Here is a 26,795-nt window from a genome sequence, read left to right on the forward strand (position 1 = left end):
TAGAGTTAGCTGGAGGTGGGTTAACCATGCCGTACCATCTGAGGGAAAACACCCGCCACGTGGTGAAACCACACGCCATGAGAAAACTTTGGGGAGGCAGAGGGACATCATGACCGGCATGGCTGAAGGCTAGGTGTGCAGGGAACGTCCTCAGGAGCACCTCTGGGACTGAGGAGCCAGAGGTGCCCAGTAGACTTGGCTGGAGGGTGGAGCCCACATTGAGCTGCTCCTTGGGGCAGCTGATAGAAGTCTGGTCACAACAGGGGCACACAGTCACCTCTCTGTGCTGCTGGCAGGAAGCCACGAGCAACCAAAGCTGACTGAGATGAGAAGCATCTCTCTGGGGATGGGATTGACTTCTCTTAGCTGGCTCCAGAGCTTCTGGTTACTGCTAGAAGGTTCCTCAATCGCATGCACCCTGGGATCTGAAGAGCCATGGTAAGAAGCTGTTGAAACCCTGAAAGGTAGGTCTGTCTGCTGTGTTCTGAGTAGTTCATTCTCTACGCGGTGTGGGCAGTGCTCTGAGGCCTCCGGGATAATCGAATGGGCAGGGATGCTGTTGTGGGTGTTACCGACGGAATTCTCGTGCTCCGTGCTGTGGCCATGGATAAGGCACCCCGCTGAGAAGCCATTGGATTTATAAAAGTTCATCTATCCAGGGTAGATCATGTGTCTGAGGCTCCATGATGGGAAGGTTAGTGATGGTCCCACAGAGGGCCTGGGCTGTGGGAGGAGGTGGATGGGGACATGCAGACCAGATGTGGAGGTAGAGGCAAGTGCCCCAGAAAGGACGCAGCTGGAGCCACTATGCAGAGCCCAGTGAGAATGGCAGTAATATGTGCTCCATCTGGCTCAAGGTCAGTACCTGCTTGTTGCTGTCTCTTACTTTGTTTTTGAATGAGTTTGTCCAGCTTTTCAGGTATTCAGGGGTGGGGATACAACAGAACTGATTTCATAATGATCTTTTTGGCCAAGATAGTGTTTTGTTAGTAAAGGCAAACTGAGGAAAGAGTAAGTAGTTGATAGTATGTTTTAGGAGAACTCTTTTATTTTGTTTTGTTTGGCTTTCGGTTTTCCAAGTAGGTTTCTCTGTGTAGCCCTGGCCGTCCTGGAACTCACTTTGGAGGCCATGCTGACTTTGAACTCAAAGATCTGCCTGCCTCTGCCTCCAGAGTTCTGGGATTAAAGGCCTGTGCCACCATGTCAGGCTTTTTTTTAATACTTTTTTATTATATATTTAAATTAGAACCAAGCTTGCTTCCCATGTCAGTCCCAGCTCCCTCTCCCTCCCCTCCATGCCCATTCCCTCCCCCCAGCTCCCCCAACCCACCACCCAATCCTCACTCCATTCCCCAGGGAGGGTAAGGCCCTCCATGGGGGATATCTAGAGTGTCATTTTGTTCTGGGGGAGGGCCCAGGCCTTCCCCAAAGTGTCCAGATTGAGAAAGCATGCCTCATTGTGGGATGGGTCCCCAAAGTTCATTTGTGTGCCAGGGATAAATACTGATCTACTACCCCAAAACCCCATAGATTGCCTGAGTCTCCTCACCGACACCCACATTCAGGGGGTCTGGATCAGTCCCATGCTGGCCTCTCAGCCATCAGTCTGGGGTCCAAGATATCCCCTTTGTTCAGGTCAGCTGTTTCCCTGGAATTCACCAGCCCAGTCTTGACCCCTTTGCTCATCATTCCTCCCTCTCTGTCACTGGGTTCCAGGAGTTCAGATCAGTGTTTAGCTGTGGGTGTCTGCCTCTGCTTCCGTCTGTCACTGGATGGAGGTTCTAGGATGGTATGTAAGATAGTCGTCAAAATCATTATTAGGGAGGGGCATTTAGTGTAGTCTCTCCTCTCCATTACTGCTTAGTTTGCCAGTTGGTGTCAGCCTTGTAGATCTCTGGAGTTCTCACTAGTGCCAGATCTCCCCTCATACCTAGAATGGCTCCCTCTATTATGGTATCTCTCATCCTGCTCTATTCTTCCCCCAACTCAACTATCCTGCTCCCCCATGTCCTCCTCTCCCTTCCTCTTCTCTCCATCTCTTTTTCCTGGCTCCCTTTCCCCTCCCCCACCCTGTACTCCCAATCTGCTCAGAAGATCTTGCCTCATTCCACCTTCTCTGGGGTACCTTCTCTTAGGGTCCTTCCTGTTTCTCTGTCTCTCTGGCAGTGGGATTGTAGACTAGGACTCCCATGATTCATGTCTAAAATCCATATATGAGTGAGTACATACCATGTTTGTCTTTTTGTGACTGGGTTACCTCACTCAGGATGGTTTCTTCTAATGCCATTCATTTGCCTGCAAAATTTCAAGATCCGATTGTTTTTTTTCTGCTGAATAGTATTCCATTGTGTAAATGTACCACATTTTCTCTATCCACTCTTCAGTTGAGGAGCATCTAGGTTGCTTCCAGGTTCTGGCTATTACAAATAGTGCCGTTATAAACATAGTGGAACAGATGTCCTTGTTGTATGAATGTGCATGTTTTGGGTATATGCCTAACAGTGGAATTGCTGGGTCTTGTGGTAGACTGATTCCCATTTTCCTGAGGAATCTCCATAGTGGCTGTCATAGTGGAGTCAGCACTCCCACCAGCAGTGGAGGAGTGTTCCCCTTTCACCACATTATCTCCATCATAAACTGTCATTGGTGTTTTTGATTTTAGCCATTCTGACAGGAGTAAGATAGTATCTCAGAGTTGTTTTGATTTGCATTTCCCTGATTGCTAGGGATGGTGAGTGTTTCTCAGCCGATTTAGTGTCCTCTATTGAGAATTCTCTATTTAGTTCTGTAGCCCACTTTTTCATTGGATCCTCATGTCAGGCTTTCTTGAAAGGATTGTTTTAATGGTCTTGTACTTCAATGGTCTTGACTGAGCTAGTGAGATAACTCAATCAGTAAAGTGCTTGTTTGAAAGCCTAAGCACAGCTTGACCCTGGCAGACATGTGAAAACTTGGGCATAGTGTCACCAGTTTGTAATCTCAGTCCTGGGAAGGTGGAGACAGAAGCATCCCTGAGGCTCATTGGCCAGCTAGTCTCTCCTACTCCATGACCTTTACTCCAGTGATCCTGTCAAAATAAACAAACAAACAAAAACCCCAAGGTGGTTAGCTCCTGAGGAACAACACCCAAACATGTGTACACACAATTTTAAAACCTTTCAAAGCATCTCTATTCACTTTGTAGTTGGTCATTGATTTCATACTCACTGGTACATACCAGCGAAGAACCAGTGTTACCATGAGCTGGAACTGTGGGGGGATTTCTCTTGGCATGTCTGCAGGTGGAAGGCTGGTTCCCCTGACCCTGAGGGGGATGGGGCCTAGAGTATGGGAGGCAGAAACAGTAACTGTAGGATGGCTTTACAGACTGCCTCTTAGCCAAGTTACCAAGATCCACTGCACCGGAGATAAGACATGTTGTTGCTGTGAACTCTTGCCTCCATGCACTTCCTTCCCCAAACCTGCAACACAGCCCGATTACAGAAAAGCCCATAGAGGTCTAAACCTAGGGGCATTCTCCAATGTATCAGTCTTTAAGACTGCCAGGGTCACAAAAAACAAGCATGGGTGGTAAAGTTACAGGTCAGCGTCCCCCTGGTGCCACTACCAGTGTTAGTATCTTAGCTATGGTGACCACCATTTTTCTATAATCCTTGATTTTTTTCAAAATAAAAAGTTCAAGAAAAAGAAGAAGAAGAAGAAGAAGAAGAAGAAGAAGAAGAAGAAGAAGAAGAAGAAGAAGAAGAAGAAGAAGAAGAAGAAAAGAATGGCACTCATCTTGCCTCAGAGCAGAAGTGGTCACTTGATGAGTACTCCTGGGGAAACTTGTCTTTGGAGTTTTGGAACACAGGAGGCCTTGGCCACTCTCTCTGCTCCCCCATTTATTAGAGGACCACATTGTATTTCCTGCTCCTTGCTGTATTTTTTCTTCTGTCTGTTTATTTTTTGTTGGGTTTACATTTTTGAGCTCTCCCTGCTGTCAGGGGCTGTGGTGTTGAGTTCAGCCTGCCCTGCTCTGTGTGGCTCACTATCTAGGGTAGACTCAGCCTCTCAAGCCCAACTATTCTTCTAGAAGGAGGCAAGGGGGCACCCAGACCTGCACAGAGTACCTTTCTACCAAATGGAGTCAGTCAGTGTTTGGGTTCCACTATCCCTCAGGAGTCCATGGCTGAACACGGGGAACAGAGGCTGCCCTCGGCAGTCAGGGGCCTGCTGCTGAGGTTCAGGTGTACAGAGTGGAGCTGTAGGACAGGGCAGCCCAGCTTTTCCTCAGCAGGCCTGGCCGAGCAGATGAACTTTTCTCAAAAGTGATGCCTCCGTCAGTTTAGTGATGCCTCAGAAGCTGGGGAGGAAGAAAAAGGCTGATAATGTTGCAGGAAGATGATGCCTAGATGTGAATCATGGCACCAAGATGAAAATCAAAACAGAGAGCTGTGGTTGCAACATAGCCTCAGGACGTTTCCCACCAGCATGGCTTACATTATGCTGTGCTGTGCTGTGTTACCCATGAGTCCCCCCATACCTTCTCATGAAGAAGCCCCCCTTCCCCTCCCCTCCTTTCCCCTCTCCTCCCCTCCCTTCCCTTCCCCTCCCTTCTTCTCCCCTTCCCCTCCCCTCCTTTCCCTTCCCCTCTCCTCCCTTCCCTCTCTTCCCCTCCCCTCCCTTCCCTTTCCCTTCCCTTCCCTCCCTTCCCTTCCCTTTCCCTCCCCTCTCCTCCCTTCTCTTCCCTCCTTTCCCCTCTCCTCCCTTACCTCCCTTCCCCTCCCCTCTCTTCCCTTTCCCTTCCCTTTCCCTCCCCTCTCCTCCCTTCTCTTCCCTCCTTTCCCCTCTCCTCCCTTACCTCCCTTCCCCTCCCCTCTCTTCCCTTTCCCTTCCCTTCCCTCCCTTCTCTCCCCTTTCCCTTTCCTTCCCTCCCTTCTCTCCCCTTCTCTCCCCTCTCCTCCCTTCCCTTCCCTTTCCCTCCCCTCTCCTCCCTTCTCTTCCCTCCCTTTCCCTCTCCTCCCTTACCTCCCTTCCCCTCCCCTCCCTTCCCTTCCCTCCCTTCTCTCCCCTTCTCTCCCCTCTCTTCCCTTCCCTTCATTCCCTTTCCTTTCCCTGACTTGGGACAGAACCTAAACTCAGCCCTCCAGCCTCAGCCTCCTGAGTAACTGGGATCCCAGGCCTTAACCACTAGGCTTACAAGCCATTCTTGAGTGAAAGAAGCAACAATGAGATGCTGGGTGCAATGGAAAGTTAGGCTGTGAGGAAGAGAGGAGGAGGAGGAAGGGCTGGGCTCCAGTCATCACTAACCATGTGAACTCCATGATGGCCTACATGGCCTGTGCTGTGGGCTCTGGAGCAGTACATTCAGAAGGGGCATCCCTAAATTCTACTCCCCTTGAGGTGGTGGGGTGCAGAGGTCTGAACAGACACATGGCTGTGGAACCTTCCAGATGAGGGGAAGTGAGCCAGTAGCCTAATGGCTCTGCATTCTGCTTCTGGCCGTGTCAAACAGTAGCCACAGCCCCTCCAAGCAGAGATCCGGGTGCTAAACAGAACTGCAACAGGGAATGCAGTTTCTACTGCAATGTCAAGGTGACACTGGGGCCCCTAGCCCTCACTCACCAAAAGATGCTAATCCCCCAACCCTGGGGCAAGACGTTCTTGGGAGACCTTGTCATCTCCACCTTGTTGGCCTCTGTATACCTGACACCTGGGATGATGCCCCAGGACCAACAGGAGAAACACATACATCTGGTTGGCACAACAAATACAGGAATGCTTACATCCCCAGATTCACCGTGGTATCCACAGGGCTTTAGATGGTCTGTGCTTCCTGGAGTAAATCATTTCTGACCTTCAAGACCAGGGTTCCTGGTGTGTCTACTGGAGCCACTGAGTGCTCTGAGTGAAGGAAAGGGCCTATGAGGGATGAGGAGAGAGGCCTCTAGGGGCTGTTGTCATCTATGCTACAGTGTGCACTTTTGCACAGAGAACCATAGGGCTTGCGTAGGCTACTCTTAAGCAGCAAGGTTTGGGCTGCTGACGTGATCGGGGAATGGATGACTTCTGCTTAATTCCCACGGTCAGGGTGCAGCCCTGCTACTTGTTTCTGGGTCAGAGGGAGACCGTTCTTAGCTCTGTCCTGCACTGGTCTTGTAGGAAGACCTTCTCTGCAAAGATCTTTGTTCATCTGCCAGTAGGAGGCAGGAGTCCAGGTGGATTTCTGGCATGGCATGGCTCTGTTGGAAGGGAAAAGAGTGTCATTCACATCTGAGATGGGCAGAGACACTCGCTCTCTGAAACTCAGGCCTGGCAATCCATTCCCATGTGCAGGCTTGGAATGGGGGCATAACAGGACGAAGGATATGGGCAGGCTGTGGAGGAGGGATAACTGATAAGATGGTTAGAGCTGGAGGATGGGTAGGATCTTTAAAAGCTGAAAGCAGTCAGACACAGCAGCACACATCTTAATACCACCATTCAGGAAGCAGAGGAAGGCAGAGCTCTGTGAGCTCATGGTCAGAGAATTCCAAGTCAGCCAAGGAAATATAGTGAGACTCTTATCTCAAAAGAGATAGAGATATAGAGATTAGATAGAAAGGTGGATAGGCAGACAGATAGACAGACAGAGAGACAGACATATGATAGATAGATGATAGAATGTCTGATGCCCCCGCCTAGCTCCAGTTTTGCCCCTGGGATCCGTCTTAGATATGTGGCATCTAGCTGGGTCCTGCGAGAGTGCCGAGACACAGATGGGTGCTGATGGATATTGTTGAGTGAAGAACCTGTAACTGTCCCTGATAAGGGCAGGTGTGGTCACTCTGGCTGCAGGTAAAGGCACCACCTTGCCTCAGGTGCGAGTTTTAGAGGAAATCAATGTTCTAAAGTAGGCATGTTCAGCCTGTGGCCAAATGAATGCATCCCCAAAACAAAATCGTAAATGTAATTAAAGCATTCCGAAGTGGGGTCTTCTTTCTATCTATCTATCTATCTATCTATCTATCTATCTATCTATCTATCTATCTATTGTAACTTCGTTTCACAGTTCTGGAGCATGAATTCTGTAGATGACAAAGTCATGTTCCAATGTCAGAAGTCCGGCAAAGGTTTAGGGTAAGGGGACTCTGGAGGTGAGAGGCCCACTGTCCCCAATGGACTACAAGGCTCAGATCAGAGGCAGCTGCACACTTACAAGTTAGGCACTTTCTAGAAGCTGACCTAGGATGAGAGTGGGGGGTTTCAAAGTCCATGTTGACGGATAGTAGAGCCACAGTCTAGGATCTGCCAAACATAGGGTGCTGATAATATGAACAGGACAAAGTGGTGGCCTGGGGTTAATACTGGAGGAAAAGCCAGAAGGGACGTGGAAGGTGCCCTACCAGGCTCATTTGTTTCTGAGACTGCATTTCTAGACTGGAATCCTGGCCTGGTACCTTGGCTGGGTGCAGTCCTCTTTCTGAGCTCTGTTTCCAACTGTGATTTTTGGGATGGGGGCGGGTGAGGATAAGCTACCTCTCTAACACTACATCAGACCTTGATGGCTCTATAGGTACAGGATTCACCCAGGTCAAACAGTGATAGGTCTCAGGTCCCTACAAATCTACCGGGAAGCTCTGGTCTCAGCTGGTTCCCCAGCAGCACTGTCTTAGCATCAGAACCTGCCCAGGAGCCCAGAGCTGGGAAGGAATAGGGTTGAGATGCACACTCAGGCTCTTGTCCTTGTGGGGAGGACTGGGGTAGACGGTTATGAAGGTGAAGACTGAGGACAGGCGGGAACATGACCTGTATACAGAGTCTGAGAGGTCAGGGGTTGGAATGTAATGAACTCTGAGCTATGCTCATAGAAGACCACAAGCAGTGACCTACAATCTCTGACTGAGGGAGTTCCTACCCCCCAAGAGACGCTGGCGCCTGCTTGCCTGGGGACATGATCCTGTTAAGCCTGCTTCTGTGCCCTGTGGGCTGTTAGTGTGGTAACCTTCCCTGGCTAGATCTTTCCCTGCATCGGTCCCTCCTTCTACCCTGCCACATTTCCGGTCAAGTTCTCCCCACACTCCTCTTCCTCTTTGGCTCTCAGCTCTGCAACCCTCTGTCACCCCTCAGTAGTTATATGTTGGGTCAGTCAGAGGTCAAGACACTGTGTCAGGCTTGAGGAGCACAGAAGTGAGTGATCGTGGTTATGGAAGTCAGTCTTGCATGTCAATCATTCATTCCAACAGGAGTCCAAGTGATCGGACTGTGGAACTGTCCCCACGGTCCTGCAGAGTGCTTTGATCAAGCAGAAAAGGAAGCCAGGTCATTTGTGTGTCCAGACTCCAGAGAGCACTGGGGTCAGAAAGCAGGAAGGGCCCTTAGGCTCTTGCTCACTTCTCCTAGCCTCAAGAAGGGCTGACCGTGACTAGAGTCTCCTGGGAGCCCCGCCAGAGGAGTTCAGCAGGGCTCCGAGGGCAGACCTGTAGGCAGTTCACTCGGATCTGAACTTGATCCATAATCAGTTTATGGAGACTTTTTATGTTGGAGCTGTCTCTTTCCCTCAGATTCTGCAGTGGGAAACTATCCACAGTCTTCTCGGTAACTGCCGTGGGAGTAGCTGACTTCATACTCTCATGGGGACGACATGAGGACTGCAGATGCCAGGCAGACGCTGGACCAGGCCAGGGTCTTGGCAGCTGAGGGGCTGTAATGTTTCTCACCACTAATTGGTCACCACAGACAAGCCATTTACATCTGACTCCAAACGTCAGTCTATTTGTGGGTGATGTGAATGTGAACATGGTCTCCGATGGCATGAAAAAAACAAAACAACATGTCTACCCCCACAAACCCCGTGAATTTAAACATGAAGTCCTCCTCCCATAGCCCCGTACACAGAAGCCAGTCTTTTCTGAGGACGTAAACTAGGAGGGAAGGGTCTGAAGGGAAACAGGATGGATGCTGGAAATGCTGATGCCGTCTTCCCTGCTCTTCCAAATGCCAGGGTTGGGGTTTGTGGTCGTCTGAGGCTCTGCTAGCTTTGCCCTGGCCTTGCACCCCCAACCAGTCACAAAGGAAGCCACAGGAGAGGACTTCTGGGTCCAGAGAGGAAGAGCCACTGGGAGGGTAGGCTAATTTAACACACATGTATCATTTGTCTCCTAACTTCAAATCTGTAAACGTTATGTAACCCCAAAGGTAATGCTGAAAACAGACGTGAACCAAGATTCTATTAGGCTGACTTTGCCGACCTTGGTCCTAAGACCTGCTCGCTTTGGTTTATCCTGGACACAGTTTGTCACTGACACATGGGAGACATTGCTTTGGTTCTGTTTTTTCTTTCTCTTTCCATCAAAATCTAAGGATCTCCTTGTGACTCTATGGCACAATGACCATCCTTATGCCTGCATAAATACTAGACTTCTAGTTTGCTTTGATTCTTTTTAAATGATTACACAGAGAGCTGTGATTCAAAAACAAAATAGCACACAGGCAAAGCTATTCTGAACTGCATCATGTAACTGAAGGCTGTCTTTTTCTAATCCCTCCAAGGGATGGCAATTAATTGGGAACACAAGATGCTTATTGGGGGGCAGAATGGGGTTGGCATCAAGCCGCATTGTAAATGGTGACGATGGTGGCTGAGAGTTTTATCCTCTGTCATCTGGCTCCTTGACAACCATATTTGCTGGCCAGTGCTGTGTTGTGGTCTTTGGCCAGAGAACAGACTTTCCTGCCTGGGAAATGAAGTGACTCATAAGGAAACAATCCCCAGAGCTTAAGGCTAGTTTGTTCTTAATCACAAGTCTGTGAATCTGTTGTAGGCTCTGCCAGGAAAAGGGTTCCTGAAAGTGGGTGCCAGATTTAGCATATATAAACTCTCTCTCTCTCTCTCTCTCGTCTGTCTCTGTCTCTGTGTGTGTCTGTCTCTGTCTGTCTCTGTCTGTCTCTGTCTCTCTCTCAAGTGTGCAGTGGGGGTCTATGCCACTTGTGTGCCCTTAGAGGCTAGAAGAGGGCATCAGACCAGAGCTAGAGTTACAGAAAGTAGAGAGCTGCCATGTGAATGATGGGAACTGAACTCAGTTCTCTGCAAGAGCAGCAAGTACTCTTAACTACTAAGCCATTTTTTCAGTCCCTATTTGTGTGTGTGTGTGTGTGTGTGTGTTGCTTTTTGAGACAGAGTTTCTCTGTGTAGCCCTGGCTGTCCTGGAACTTACTCTGTAGACCAGGCTGGTCTTGAACTCAGAGATCTGCCTGCCTCTGCCTCCTGAGTGCTGGGATTAAAGGCATGTGCTACCACACTTGACTCTAAATTTCTATTTTAAAAAATGTTTTAATATTGTTATTTTAATGGTAATAAAAGTAAGCTCTCATTATATTTCAAAAATAAAAAGCAGTCACTTTTTAGAACTAGCATGTTTATGGTAAGCATATTTTCTGGGGACAATATTTTCAAGTTCATCATAGTCACTAAGGAGTCTATGAACCCCAAAATATTTTTTGGAGCCAAAGTCTCAGGTAGCTCAGGATAGCCTAAAACTTGCTATGAGGCTAAGGATGAACTTGAACTCCTGATCCTCCAACTCCTGAGTGCTGGGATTGCAAGTGTGTGCCACCATATCCAGTTTATGAGATACTGATGATCAAACCCAGGGTTTTGTGTTTATGCAAATATTCTATCGACTGAACTACATCCGCAGCTCCATATGTGTGGTTCTTAGTTAAGGCAAACATTCTGTTGTTTCTAGACTAGTAGATTACAGCAGCTTCATTTACATTTTCCTCCTGAGAGTTAGAACAGCTCAACAGCCTTGTGGATGATGGCTCTTCCCACTGGGAGCTGTATACACCCATGTTCAATGTTTTTAGTTACAGCTGAAGAGGTCTTTTGAAATGCAAGAGACCAAATGCCCCAGTGGAAGATGTCAGCCTGCTTGTTTGTTGACTTCCTGAGGCAACAGTAAGTTCCTTCCTTTTAAAACAGCTGTTTTTATTAACAAAAACTCTGCGGTCCCATTCTGTAGCCAGGAGACTTTTTTTTTTTTTTTTTTTTGCAACCACAAAGGTATGCAAACCCTCAAACCCAGTGACTTCTTAACTGTGTCTGACCTCCTTCCTCGGTAATCTTGTCCTGGACCCTGGATCTCCTTACAGTGTGTGTGAATGGGGCACCAAGCACAGACACACTCAGTTTCCCTTCTTGCCCCTCCAGAAGTCTGTGCTAAGTTCCCCAGTTGCTACTACTGAAATCAGGCAGTCCTCACTGAAGGGAAAAGACTTCTTGAGATACAGCAAGCAGTCCTGTTGTCAAGGTAGCAGGTTGTATTTGCATCTTGGGGGTCTGCGATGTGGTCATGTAGAGCAACACTGAATACCGAGTCAACGTGTCCGTCTCAAGTAATAGCGAATGACCCCGCCAGTGTACAGACAGATGCTACTGGAGAGGAACAACGTCTTTGTACCTTTGTAAGTTAAAGTACACATTCTGTGTGGCAGCAGGGTGTTTGGGAGGTGAGGGAGTGTCTGTTTTTGATCCTTGGGGTTTTTTTTTGATTGACCAATTGATCGACTGATTCCCTCATCCATTCAAAAAAGAGAAAGATGTGCCGTGTGTACCATGTTCCTAGCACTAGGAGCTCTGAGATGCAAAGGTGAAAACAGATGTTAGCTTTCTCTTGGGCTCAAAGCGAGGCTGGTTCTTTGCCTTATCTTAGGATACATGAGTCCAAATCTACCTTTAAGGTGTTTGGGGCAACATAATATGATTGTCTTTAAGAACAGTCACTTAAACAACAAAGGCTAGACCAAGATTCTCTTGAATTCCACATGCCTAATAAAAATATTTACTCTTGCCATTTTATCCTCATGCCCCATCCTTCTCTTCCACACCAGGTACCTGTGTGCTCTCTGGTGTTGAGTCTTGGTAGAGCACACAAGGCTCCAGGCTCATCTTCAATGTGGCCCTCACCGTTTCAGGAGTAGGCTCGTGATCACACTGTTGTTAGTCCAGGAATAGGACCCCCAAACTTTGGCAGTATGGAGTTGTTTTACCCCATGTCTCGACAGGTCTGAGCATAATGTAGGTTCCCTTTACACTATACTGCTCCTCGGCACCTCCATTAAGCTGCAGTAGACTTAATGCATAGGACTGCTAACTGTGGGGTTGGTGCTACTTTGGGCTCACCTGTCAAAGCCCCTATTACACTGATGAGGAGACAGAGCCCCAAGGTGAAGTGGTTCATACCAGGTGGCCCAGGGAGGTCTCACCATCCCACGGAACCTTCAGAATGGTCAGAAAGATCAATGTAGCATGTTTTTGGCACCCACGGCGGAGAATTGTTCAATTGCATGCTATTTAAGTATGTTCTACCAGCAAGCCTCAAATCCTGGACTCTGAGTGGGCACTGTATGAGGAGAATGTGATCAGCAAGGCTGATCTGGGCTGGCCTCAGTGGGTTCGGAGGTTCACTGCAACAGGAGAAGTCTGCCTTGCAGAGACTCCAGATCACTGCCCTCCTTTAGGGAGAAAAATATTGAGGGCTGTTCTGAGTCACAGCAAGTCTAGCATCATGTTCTGTTGAGCAAGAGGGAGGCTCTACCGAGAATCACACTTTCTCTTTCTGCTACAAGGACCATTTTACTTCAGCACCTCCGGCAACAACTTATGGGTCAACTCCGGTTTTAAATGAATGGGGCCTGTGTAAGCTCTCAGGTTCTCTGTCCCTCATCACCTTGACCACATGCCATCCATGGCTGAGTCAGGTAGCCATTCCAGCTCACTGAAACACACATCCAAAGTGAGAGCTGCCATCTGTCCTTGAGGTCAACTTGGGAAGTGCAGCTGTCTGCTCGTGAAAGAGGCACTCACGTCCCTCTGTACCTGTACAAACATAACTGGGAACACTGGATAGAGACTATGGAGGCCTGAGGTCCCAAAGGTCACCCTGGAACTATGGAAACCTGTGTTTGTCCTCTCCCACCCCCATTCAGTTAAAGGAACTCTGGAAGACCTTGACAATATGTCTACACTGTTTTCTTGCTTATAAAATGGGGCAGTCAGGCTAGGAACTACCTTGGGTCAGAATGAAGTCTGTGTACAGGGGATAACTTGTTCCCTTTGGGAAGGCCTGATTGGAGTACATGGGAGGGGCACCTGCAGGTGTCTTAGTGAGGGTAAGACAATTCAGCTCAAGTAAAAAACCAGGAATGGAGGACACAAGACATCCAATTATGCCGCTATGATACCAATAGAAATTAGTTGTGCATGGCTATAGGGAGGAAGATGGAGTGACTGTCTAAGGTGATATAGCATTGGGAAAGGTCTGGGCCTAGCAGGGTGATGAGTATGTCAGAAGTGTAGTTCTGGCCATTTTCTGCCTGAGTCATCTTCTAGAAGTTTCAGAGGTGGGGCTGAGGAGAGAGCCCAGATAGTAAAGTGCCTGTTGAACAAGCATGATGACCTGAGTTTGACTCCCAGAACTCATGTTTTAAAAGCCAAATTTCATGCTACATTCTTGTCATGCCAGCACCAGGGAGGCAGAGACAGGCAAATTCCTGTAGCCTGCCAGCCAGCCAAGCTGAATCAATGAGCCTTAGGCCAGTGAGAAATCCTGTCTCAAGAAACAAAAGTGGACAGTTTCTAAGGAATGACACTCAGGTGGACCTCTGGTCTCCACAGACATGCACACATGTGCACCCACACACAGGTGAAAACACACACACACACACACACACACACACACACACACACACACACATGAAGTACCAGAATCAATAGTCTGGTTGACACTTTAAGCTGGTCTCTGAGTCCTACGGCCCATCTCTGGTCCTTTCCCCCTCAAGAGTGTTGTGGCCTTCCAGCCTCTCACATAGCAGCCTCTAGGATGTAAGGGGTGACCGCCTGGGCCATGACAAACAGGGACCATACTTCTGAAGACCACACAGCCTTCCTAGCCAAACTTGGATCTTCAGGACACAGCCAAGTAGCTGTCTGGAAAGCCCTGCCAGCCTCAGTCCTGCAATGAGGACTTCTGGCCCCATTGTGTACAGATAGCACTGTTACCCAAACCCCTAATCAGTTGAGCTTGAGTCAAGCCAGAGAAGAGAGTGCATCTGCTGTCTGAAGCAGGTCAGGGCTTCAGGAGTCATCAGAGGATAATTTGGGCTGGGCTAGCCCTATGACCTAGCCACTGCAAGGAGGGTTCCCTCGGCAGATGTAGAAACAGAAGCTGGGAGGAGGAGTACTCAGGTACCAACCATCGCTTCATTAATTTGGCATAGAACTGGGGCCCTGGGTCCCAGGTGAGCTCAGAGCCCAGCCTTCAGTCTCACAGGGGCACTAGCCACCTTTATCCACAAGGCACAAATTCTTAAGCTCAGCTTCCTGCAGGGACCAGATGTTGACTCAATTGCACTTCAGACATGGCTTGCATATGAGCTCACGCTGCCTAGATGGACATTCGCCTTCATGAGTTTACATAATGTGGTTGGGGTTTCAGATGTTTGCCGGAGATGGGACTCTGATTCTGAGCACAGATCCTAATCTCCTTCGGAAGGGTTGAGGTGGGGTTCTTCCCACTGCAGATAGCCCGCCCCTCCAACAAAGTCATCACACATTGTAGCTGTTGGTGGCATCTCACTGTTTCCATCCAAGCCCCCATATGTGCTGACAGCACCCATGGCCCAGCCATAGCCTCTTGCTTCTCCTCCTGCCTAGGACCCCTGCCTCATCCCCAATCTCTTCTCCATGCAGCAGCTGCAGTGATCTTTGTAAAAGGTATGTTGGCTCTTAAAAGCATGCAATGGGCCATCCCGGTATTAGCAATGGAATCCCAGCTCCTGCTAGGCTCATGCCCATTTCCTCCGCCATCCCTGCGTCTTTGCATTCCAGTGTTCCTTATGCTCCTGGGTGATGCTGAGCCCACACTCAGGCTTTGCCTCTTGCTGCCTCCTGCCCCAGCAATGCTTCCTTGCCATTCATACCCAAGCATGATGACTTTCACCCAACCTTGGAAGAGGTTTATCTGAACAGTCCAGCCCCTATGCTATGGTTGGTAGACTTTGTCCACAGCACCGGCCTCTGCTGGGAATTCCTGCTCAGTGATTTGTTTGTTTGCTACTGCCTTGCGTTGGCTCTCCTCCCTCGTCACTCTGAACACAAGATCTCTGAGGCCCAGTACTCACCCACATGCAGGGTTAGGGAAGCACTTGTTGAGAGATGATGGGATTTTCCCGGGGGGTCAGAGCATCTCCCTCCAGGATGGTCTTGGGTGGTAGAGACCATGCTGCCATCACAGGAGGCAGCTGGCACCTTCACAGCATTTCTAGCAAGCAACATGGAGGCTTGTGTCAGGGATCCTGAAACAGCTTCCAGAAACTAGTCCAAACTGGTTTTCCTTCTGAAAACCTAGATATTCTGAAGTGCAGGGAGATATAGTAACCAACTCACATGCATGTGTCAGATGAAGGTAAGTTCACACATGCAAATACTCATACTTGTACACACATGCATAGTAAAGAGAGTTGTAAAAGTGTGTTCAAGTCTGCAAGATAAGAAAGAAGCTTATGATAAAATACTGAGTGATGAAACAAAGTCTCACAGGCGAAGTGTAAGTCAGTGCTCCACTAGAGTCTGTGTCAGACTTAGCTCCGTTAGCTAGTCTTCTGTGAGACACTGTGAACTACTAGTCATTGTCACCTGCACTTCACCAAGCAGTGAAGGAGACTTTTGGGAGATAAGGACACCGGCAAACAGGCTACAGTTTGCAAACCTTGCAAACTGTAATGTCAGGACAAGGATCAGTACCTCTCCTCTCACAGACTCCACTTAATTCATATTCCATTTAAAAACCTGCACATTTCCCCCAAAGTAGAATAAGTAAAATTCAAATAATCAAGAGGCTGCCTCTGGATAGTAAAAATCATGGCGATGCTTTTCTGTATAATTTTCCAGTGCTAGCATTCTTCTTTGTACTAAGTGCGTATTGTTTCAGATGAAATTTTGAGTTGTGTATAAGAAATCAGCTGTCAAGCCAGACATGGGGAGGTCATGCCTGTAATCCCAGCATTCAGAAAGCTGAGGCAGATGGATTGTGAGTTTGAAGCCAATGTGTCCTACATAGTAAGGGCCTGTCTAAAACTGAGAGACAGTGAGAGGTTCTATATAAACTTACCCTGTTAATTTAGAAGGGACTATGTCTTTTTATTTATTATTAGTGTCTATGTGTGCACACACGCGCGCACACACACACACACACACACACACACACACACACACCGAGACCCACCCCCATAATGAAAAGAGAAGCCCACTAATTTGTGTCATCAACAAGTCAAAAGGAGAAAAGACAGGGTCTGGAGACGTCCTGCACAGGGTTCTTGTGACCCAGAGAAAGGTTGGGCCAGGAAGATGACTCACTGAGTAAAGGCACCTATGGTCAAGCCTGATTACCAGAGTTCAATCCCTGAACCCCACCCCACATGGTGGAAGGATAGAATGTACACCCACAGATCGTCCTTGATATCCATACTTGTGCTGGGGTGTGTACATGCACATGACATACACGCATAAATAAATATGATTCAAACCTTGCCACTTCTTCAAACATAATGCATGATTATAAATGTAATGCTAATATAATTGACACAGATTTTTTTCTCAAAATTATTGTTAAATTATTTTTGAAAGCCAAATTAGAAGGAATGAGGTATAAAGTCTTGGTAAGGAGTTGCGTGGTTTCTGTGGAGGGGTAGTTTCTATGTGTGGTTCTGTGCAGGGCCTCCAGGAATAGACTTGAGAATGTGTGATAGAATTTCATGCATGAGAAACATGCAGTATTTAAAACTTTTATTATATAATACTTGACTTTCCAATTCAATAATCACCTTTATTTAGTTGTCTATTGTCCCCTCTAACAGTTTTAAAGTCTGCTTTTAATTGTAAATCTCTCATCAACTTAGATTTGTACATGGTTGTGAGGAGAGGGAACAGTTTACATTTTTCTGGAAAAATCAGATGTCACGGTGACATCCACTGAGTGGCTTTCTTTCTGGTGATCCGCAGATATCTACCTGGTATCTAGTGTGCTTCTGTATGTGTGGTGCATGGTGTTTGTGGTGTCTGTGTCTGTGTGTGAGTCTGTCTGTGTCTGTGTCTGTCTGTGTCTGTCTGAGTCTGTCTGTGTCTGTGTCTGTGTCTGTGTCTGTCTGTGTCTGTCTGAGTCTGTCTGTGTCTGTCTGTGTCTGTCTGTGTCTGTCTGTGTCTGTGTCTGTCTGTGTCTGTGTCTGTCTGTGTCTGTGTCTGTCTGTGTCTGTCTGTGTCTGTCTGTGTCTGTGTCTGTCTGTGTCTGTCTGAGTCTGTCTGTGTCTGTGTCTGTGTCTGTCTGTGTCTGTGTCTGTCTGTGTCTGTCTGAGTCTGTCTGTGTCTGTGTCTGTCTGTGTCTGTGTCTGTCTGTGTCTGTCTGTGTCTGTGTCTGTCTGTGTCTGTGTCTGTGTCTGTCTGTGTCTGTGTCTGTGTCTGTCTGTGTCTGAGTCTGTCTGTCTGTGTCTGTGTCTGTTTCTGTGTCTGTCTGTGTCTGTGTCTGTCTGAGTCTGTCTGTGTCTGTGTCTGTCTGTGTCTATGTCTGTGTCTGTGTCTGTCTGAGTCTGTCTGTGTCTGTGTCTGTGTCTGAGTCTGTCTGTGTCTGTGTCTGAGTCTATCTGTGTCTGTCTGTGTCTATGTCTGTGTCTGAGTCTGTCTGTGTCTGTGTCTGTCTGTCTCTGTGTCTGTGTCTCTTCCTGTGTGTACCCGTGTACTCCTTTGCCATCTCATAGTCACTGCAGCTTTTACTGAGGCCTCTTTGCCATCTTAGTTTTTTATCTTTTTCTATCTTTATTTATTTATTTATTTTTCTATTCTTGAGCGTTTTTCTCATCCACCAAGTTTTAGAAACATCTTGTAAAATGTCTGTTGGAATACTGATGGGAAATCCATTTGGCTTTTGAAAGGAGAAGGCTCACCTCTGTACCATAGTTATCCTAATTAAATCTCTGTGGTATGTGAGATGGGCCAGCAGGTAAAGGTACTTGCAGTGTAAGCCCAGCAACCTGAATTCTGGACCCACACAGTAAAGGGCGAGAACCAACTCCACAAAGTTGTCCTCAGATCTCTGAACACCTGCTTCTACACACACATCATGCTCATACACAATAATAGCAAATGAAATTAAAACCTTTTTAAATTTACCATTAATCGTGAGCAAGTTTCAATAAACTGATCAGATACAATAATCAGCCTCTGTGTGTAGTGTACCACAAACCAAGGAAAAATACAAAAGCGAAATTGAAGAACCATAAACAACATACAACACAATGATGTGTGTATTAAAAATATGTGTCTTATATAAAAATCTCTAGCGTGTTTTGAGGAAACCAAACCATAGCATCAGAAGCTGTGGTTAATAAATGTGATAGATTTTAATAGATATAAGTTACAGCTGTCTTATTTATCACTTTTCATTTAACAGGTAGGCAAGACTGGCTTCCTCCCATCCTTTTTTCCCCATTGATGAGGAAGTAAAAAAAATAACTTTTTCTTCAATGCTGAGAATGTAAATCAGTCTCGCCATCACAGATCAGAAACCTAAAAATTGTGCCTAATTTTGTCACAGAATCTCACTTATAGAATCACAGCTTTGAAAATTCACAAGGGCAGATAGGATGACAAGTGGGTAAAGGAGCTTGTCAAAAGGTGTGACCATCTGAGTTTGATCTCTGGGACCCACATGGTGAAAGCAGAGAACCAACTCCTACAAGTTGTCCTCTGACCTCCACACATGTGCCATGGTAGGTGCTACACACACACACACACACACACACACACACACACACACACACACGATCAACCAATCTATTAATCAATAAATGTAATTGCAATTCTTCTAAATGCACATGCAACTCAATATATATTTTACAAGTTTGTTTACAATAGATATATTTGTAATTACTAAAAATTGAAAATAGCATATTTGGCCAATATATAAATTAATGGTAAATATGTAGAATGGCAGTTAATAATCTTTTGTCAAAATTATATTTACTTACTTACAGATTATATTTTTTAATTACCTAACTTTTAATTACTTAAATATAAATAAATTGTATTTACTTATAAATATAATTCGCAGCATAATGTTCACGGAAATAACCAACTCATTAAACAGGATAAGTGGTCTGGATATTTTAAGTATGCATGTCTGTGTAAAAGCCCTGGTAATGTTAACGGTAACTATTTATAATGTCTTTCCGTTGGTGTAGCTATTTTTATTTACTGTGATCTCAGTTTTAGTGTCTTTGGGGGGGTTATTTCTGGATTTTGAGACTAGGGTTCATGTAGCTCAGGTTGGCCTTAAACTCTTGATGTAGCAGAGGATGGCTTTGCATTTCTGATCACTCTGACTTGACCTCCCAACCGGCCGTGTCACGAGCCTGGACTATTTGGCTTTGTGTGCTGCTGGCAGTGGAGCTCAACATGGTAGTCAAGAACTACCTCCGGGACCACGTCTCCGGTCTGCTGCTGGGGCTCTAAGGGACTTTTTAATGTGTGTAATCCCCAGATATTCAGATTTTCTGCATATATTGCCAGCTTAACAAAGAAGTCTGGAGTGCAAAAGGCATTGGAAGTAAACCTGTGTGTAATAGAAGAGACAGAAAATACGAAGTTCTAGTAAGAGGCGTGATAGACCAATGAGCAATAAGAAAGACGAAGCAGATAGCAGCAGGGAAAGACAACTGGGATGCGCACTTTCAAAAGCAGGTCGCAAAACAGGATGCAGATAATGATCCCATTTTTGCTTTTTAAAAATAAAATGGTCTTGGAAAATTGCATACCAGAGTGTTCACAATGGCTGTCTCTGAATGATAGTGTTGGGGATAATTTTTATCTCCCATGTTATTTTCTGAATTTCCTGTGGTAAAAACAAATCACTGTGTAAAAGAGAAAGGACACTGATTTGATATGTAATAGGCCTCATTGTGCCAGAGTGGATGGAACTAGCCCGAGGCAGGATGTCACCTCCCTCCCTTCTGTCCCTCCGCCTTTCTTAAATGGGGTTCAGGACACACACTCTGCTTTTAAAAATTGAGTGATTGCCTGTTTTTCCTTGTTTTGCTTCTCTGTGTAAAAGGTGTTTAGGCAGGTTTTAACGGCCCTGGCAGAGGCCTGAACCCTTTCTATGTTAGCAGTTTGATTTTACTCCGTAGATTTCCACATATTTTCCTTTGCACCTTCAGATACTTACAGACTGCCCTCTTATCTCCTTTCACACATCTCAATTGTGTAATAAACACCACCTGGGAATTCCCTCTGCTTAGCAGTAGTATATTCTGGATGTTTTACCTTTATAACTCAACTCTATCTTGCTTGATAATTTTTACCTGTGCATTAGTTACTTAGCTATATATTGTGATTGCATATATTATCCATGAATACGTGGTTTTTTAAAAACATTTTTAACATGTGCCTCCCAGGTAACCATTAGGGTTCTCTCCCAGAAGAAATTGATGATAGATGTGTTTTTAAACCTGCTTTTGCTACAATTAGAACTGCAGTAAGTCTGAGGGGCTGGGGAGATTGCTTAGTCCATAAAGTGGTGTATAAGCATGAGGACCTGAGTTCGATCCCCAGAACCATCCAAATCAGTTAGGTGCAGCGACAATGCTTTTAATCCTAGGCCTGGGAAGACAAACAGGTGGATCCCCTGGGCTTGCTGGGCAGTCCCCCTCAGCTGATTGGTGAGTGGACCCAGGCTGTACAAAGTGGATACCGCTGAGGAATGGCAGCTAGTCTATGCTCTATACTCATGCACGTGAATAAGCAAATCAGTGTGAATCCCAACGCCTCAGTGGCAGCCATTCATAAAGGCATGGAGGCCTCTGCCCTGCTGTGTCTCTCCCCTCCCGATCTCCCATCTCCATTGGTTACTGCTTATTCTCAGGATTGATTTTATGGTTTAAAGTAACACATTTAAATGTGGATGGCTTGACGTCTCAGCTTCCAACCTCGTCTACCTCCAGTCTCCACTCTGAGCTGCACATCTTAGTTTTCAGCTGATGGACAGTCGACCAAGTGTTGAGCTCTAATGAAGCATCTTTGTTTCCCTTTCTGTGTTCAGGGTTCATTCCACGGCCAGTATCTCTCCCATCTCACACTGGTCCTGAACGTGGCATTCTCCGTCTTCCTCGCTACATCCCTTTGCAGTTTTCTCCCCCTGACTTCTTGGTATTATTTGGGATGTCTCCATAGAGACAAATGAGCACACTTACGTGTACAGTTATGACTTCTAGTGAAAAATAAATTCACTTCATCAGGCATGTGAGCCCACGTCTGTAATCCCAGGATTTAGAAGGCTGAGCAGGAGAGTTGTTGTCTAGGATATTGGGATACTGAGTGAGAATCTGTCTCAAAAAAAACACAACAAAAATTAAAATACAAAAAAATGTAAAGACGAACACACTGCAACATTCCTCACATAATACTTCCATCACCCCCAAAAGTTTCCCTTAGCTCTTTTCCACTTAGTCCCTCTCACTGCCCCTGTCCTGGGCAGTTATGGATCTGTCACACCCAGCACTTCATACATGGGGGAGAATATGGGTTTTTGTATATTCAGCCTCTGTCTCACAGCACAATGCTCTTAAGACTCACTTGTGTTAGCCGGGCGTTGTTGGCACACACCTTTAATCCCAGCACTCGGGAGGCAGAGGTTAGCCTGGTCTACAGAGCAGCCTCCAAGACAATACAGAGAAACCCTGTCTCAAAAAAAAGACAAAACAAAACAAAAAAAACATGAAGACTCACTCGTGTTGTTGGAGATGTCAGTGGCTCATTACATCCAAAATTTTTATCCATTTATAGTTAATGGATATCCTTGTTTTTATTGAAAGCTAATTTGAGTAATGCTGCTTGTGCAAGGCTCTCTGTATTCATTGTTTTTCATTTCTCTTTGATAACTGGAAATCCAACACCAAATTTCTTACTTCATGAATCCTGCTGTCAGTGTCCCATCTAAAAAGACATCGCTAAGCTCGATGGTACAGCTCATGGTTGCAAATCCCAGAACTTGGGAAGTGGAGGCAAGACAGTCAGGAGTTCTATGACTGATTGATTCTCATGAGACCCTGTCTCATCATGAATAAGATAGACAAATAAATAGATAATGCCAGTTGGAGGTAAATATAAGAATATGATATGCATGAATGAAGATGTCACAGTGAAACTCACTATTTTGTACACTAAAAATACTAATTTTAAAAATTTGCTTTTAAAAAGGCATTAACAAGCCAGGAGAGATGGCTCAGTAGGTAAAGGTGTTCACTGATGACCTGAGTTCTATTCCTGGGACCCTCATGGTTGAAGGAGAGAACTGACTCCCACAGGTCATCCTCTGACCTTTACACAAGTGTCATAGGTGCGTGAGCACACATACAGCACACACAGAAGCACATGCATTCATACACACATGCACACTCACACACACAGAGGCATATGCATGTGTATGCATACATACATACACACAGATGTGCACACATACACATGCACATAGGTACATACACAGGTACATGCACTCACACACATACAGGCAACATAAATAATAAATGTAATTTTTAAAATTTAAAGACATTACCAAACACAAGGTCCCCTAATTTCTCCCATGTTGTCTTCTAGGAGTTTTATAGATTTGCATTTTATAGTTAGTTTCACGGCCTGCTTTAGGTTACTTTTTAAAGAGATGTTCTCTGTCCATGTGCAGTGAGTTTTTTTCCCTTTGTCATGCGGTGTTAATGCTCCCACATATAAAGAGAACACCCTTTGGTCTGGTGAATTTCCTTGGTTATTTGTCAAAGAGCAGCAGACTGTATTTGTAAGAGTGTATTTCTAGGCTCTCTATGGTGTTCCCAGGCCCGGGTGTCCATTCTTTCATAATGCCACTTTGTGTCTTGAGAGTAAGGTTCACACTCAGAAAGGATTGGCCCTCAACTTTGTTTTTTTCCTTTAAGGTAATGTTGGCTCTTCTGATCCTGTCTCTCCAGGGCAATTTGAGAATCACATTGTTAACAGCCGTAACTTGCTGGCTGCGCTCCTTGTTGCACTCCATCCATGTTCAAGAAACGGTTGTTAGAGACTGACCCTTGGTAGTCATGAGCCGAATAGAGTTCCAGCCCTTAGGTGTGCTATCAGAGATGTGTAGACTCCTTCATATACACTTAGTACACATTTCCTTAGATTTATACTCACATGTAGATATTTTAGTGTAAATGTAGAGAGTGCTCTTCGTTTAATTTCAATTTAGATTGTTCATTGCAAGTACATAGAAAACACACATGTATTAGTTAGGGGGGATTTTTTAGGCTTTCACATTTACTTATTTATGTTTATTGACATTTGTTTAGTATGTGTGCATGCACAAGTGCACACGTGTGCACACACACTCACAAGGGCCATAGCACTCACGTGGGGGGCAGAGGACAACTTGCAGGAGTCGGTCCTCTCCTTCCACCGTGCTCTTGGCACTGTCTTGGTAAGTGCTCTCACCCACTGAGCCATCTCTCCAGACATTGACATTTTTTGGTTATTCTTAGGAATTTCTTTATGCAGAGAACCAAGTTGCTCATGAATGAAGACAATCTTTATTTTTTCCTTTCTGACCTTATGCTGTTTCCTTTCCTTTCTTGTCTGATTGCTAGGACTCTTAGATGATGCTGAATCAGACTGGTGAGTGTAGACACCCTTGCTGCCTGTCTGGTCGTCTAGATTAGCTTTCGCCTGATTTCTGTTTCAGATCACGAATTCAAACTCCATCCATACCATCAGTATCTATCTTGTTTTTCAGTCATTTACTTTCTGTTTTCAAGAATGTCCTTCTCAGGGTGATTTCAGAGAAAGGTCAGCAGCTGAGAAGGGGTAAGAGGAGAAGTAAGAGGGAAAACATTCTGCAAGCCAGAAAGTACCACAGAGGTCCGAGCAAGTACAGAAAGGAAAACTGTTTCCCCAGCCACAAACTACGCAGGAAGCACAGTGCCATGTAAGAAATATGTGTATGGATGCCACAGAAAAGAGGCATTTCACTGACAGACAAGAGGACAATTAGCATTTTTTGTGGCAAAATCAAAGGAAGGGTTATGGGACTACCGGTCCCTGTTACAATCATACTCCGGAAGTGAAAGCAGGTAAGAGCATCTGTGTGAAGTAGCATGAGTCTGATCACTGATCTTAAAATGCAGATCCTGGAGCCCACCCCCACCTTTGAGGCAGAACTGTTGGGGGGCTCAGGTCAACTGCTTAGTGCACAAAACCGGTTTCCAGAATCCTTTGCCAGCCAAAGAATGAACTCCATTAAGAAGTGATGAGCTTGAGAGTTAATATTTCATTGAATTGTTAAAAGTTACAAAGAACTAAACACTGAAGAGTAGATTATGACCCTTATGCGACTAATGCAAGATACGAGCGAAGCTACGTTGACACAAGAACAGATCACTAACATGTTCCCATGATCACCCATGGGGGATTTTTAACATAAATTTGCATGTGATTTCCCTCCAAGAAGAATTTTGATTCACACAAAGGGATTTTATTTATTCGCATAATCACACAATATGTCAGAGTGTCACATAGGTGATGCATCGCAGGAATGTCTCGTATTCCAGGCAGCCTCATGAGAAGGTCAGCTTCCCTCCTGAAGCTCTGCTCGGAACCCTCAAATTGTTTATCATCAGAAAACCTTCTCTAGCAGATTTACTACAGTAGGGGGTGGGAGGATTTCCACCGCAGAAATGATTGGGTGTTATGAAATGGAAGTGGCAACAGGAGTGCCTCCTCCTCACTGTGCCTCAGTCACGTGTAAGCCTGTCCCTTTACACGGAGCCACACACGCCCCAGAGGTCCTCACTCACTCAGCCACATGCTTCTGTCAAGCCCATGGCGCATGTTGGGAAAATAAACTACTGGGAGCTAAGTAGGGTCAGATACAGTGTCTTAGTTGGGGTTCCTATTGCTGTGACGAAACATCATGCCCGAAAAGCAAGCTGGGGAGGAAAGGGTGTGTTCCACTTATACTTCCCCATCATTGTTCATCACTGAAGGAAGTCAGGACAGGAGCTCAGACAGGGCAGGAACCTGATGCAGAGACCATGGAGGGGGCTGCTTACTGGCTTGCAACCCATGCCTTGCCCAGCCTACTTTCTTACAGAACTCAAGATCACCCACCCTTAGGTGGCACCACCACACACAATGGACTAGACCCTCATCCATCAATCACTAAATAAGAAAATGCCCTTCAGGCTTACCTACAGCCTGGTCTTTTTTTTTAAGATTTATTTATTTATTACATATACACCAGATTGAATTGTAGATGGTTGTGAGCCACCATGTGGTTGCTGGGAATTGAACTCAAGACCTCTGGAAGAGCAGTCAGTGCTCTTAACCTCTGAGCCATCTCTCCAGCCCCTACAGCCTGGTCTTATGGAGGCATTTTCTGAATTGAAGTTCCCTCATTTTGGATGACTTTAGCTTGTGTCAAGTTGACATAAAATTAACCGGTGCATGTGGTTAATCCCTTGATGGGAAATGACTTTGAACTAGCTGAAGTATTCAGCTCTCTAAAAATAAATATTTGTTTGTTTGTTTGTCTGTGCCCTGCCTGCAGGTATGTCTGTGCACCACAGGTGAGGGAATCAGATCCCCTGGGACTAAAGTTACAGGTTGTTGTGAGCTGCTATTTAGGTACTGAGAATTGACCCACAGTTCTCTGAAAGGTGCAGCCAGCACTCTTAACTGTTGAGCGATCTTGCTAGTCACAAATTAGCAGTTAGCAGTCTTTAAAAAGTATTGCATACAACTTGTACTGTGTTCCCGTAAATAGTTCTGATATACACTCTACAATCCAGTTAATGAAAGATCTTCATTTCTGAACACATTTCTGCCTCAAATGTCCTTGGGAAAATACCTGCCTGTGGTAGGATTATGATTGGCAGTCTTTCTGGGGTTCCCATGTTCTGGCCATTTCTTCTCTCAACTCCTGAATAACAGACGTGAAACCCATGATGAAATCTGAGTGCTAGTTTTTTTTTAATCTATCAACGAAAAATCGGATGAAATGTTGGTGAGAACATTGTTGGGGACAGACCACCTGAACTTTGATCCATCTTAGCATCATTACAATGTGTTCCTCCTATATAGCATACGTCACCCTTAGGGAACATCCCTGCTAGGAAAAGATGCTTCTGAATCAAACAGAGCCTGTGGTTTTGTATAAGAAAGACAGAAAGTGGTGCATGGAGGAAGGGGAGCTACAAACCATAACAAGGAAGCAAAGTCCAAAATACAGAACATTCTATAGGACTTGTATTTTACGAACCAATGAAATGCAACTAGTCAAAGCTGGGGCAGGAGAATAGGGTGCACTGGGCAACAGCATTTGTTAATGATGTATAAGTTGTTGGCCTTTAATTTTAAACCTACATATCTGCCCTTTATGCATCAGCTTGCCCAATCATCTGCGCCCTGAGCCCAGACAGGAGCAGTCAGGGAGTGACTGAGTAGTCACAACCGCCCTGGGACTGCAGCCAGTGATGTCCAGACAACTGCTCTTACCCAGGCAACAGTCTTCCCACAATTGTTTCAATGTTTTTGGTACCCTTTCCCCTTATTTTACACAAATAGACATACCCAACTGTCACAGGAAAGCATAATTAAAATGTATTTGTGACCAGCTGGGAAATGGATTGCAGAGACAAGCCAAATGGACAAGATGGAATTGAGAATTTTGTACTTGGTTTAATTCTGCAGAAAGAGAGCTCTTGGA

The 26,795-nt window shown here is 45.8% G+C and overlaps 1 protein-coding gene across 2 annotated transcripts in view; it reads left to right on the top strand.

The window, feature by feature from the left end:
- The window catches only part of Blk (BLK proto-oncogene, Src family tyrosine kinase), a 48,075-nt gene continuing 21,280 nt past the window's right edge, over positions 1-26,795 (top strand). For both annotated transcript variants that reach the window (XM_013117245.3, XM_040740704.1), the window contains exon 1: positions 1-464. The gene's annotated coding sequence lies outside the window, so the exon portion shown is untranslated. The remainder of the gene's footprint in view (positions 465-26,795) is intronic.

This window comes from Mesocricetus auratus, unplaced genomic scaffold, assembly GCF_017639785.1.
Source record: "Mesocricetus auratus isolate SY011 unplaced genomic scaffold, BCM_Maur_2.0 Super-Scaffold_100707, whole genome shotgun sequence".
NCBI lineage: Eukaryota > Metazoa > Chordata > Mammalia > Rodentia > Cricetidae > Mesocricetus > Mesocricetus auratus.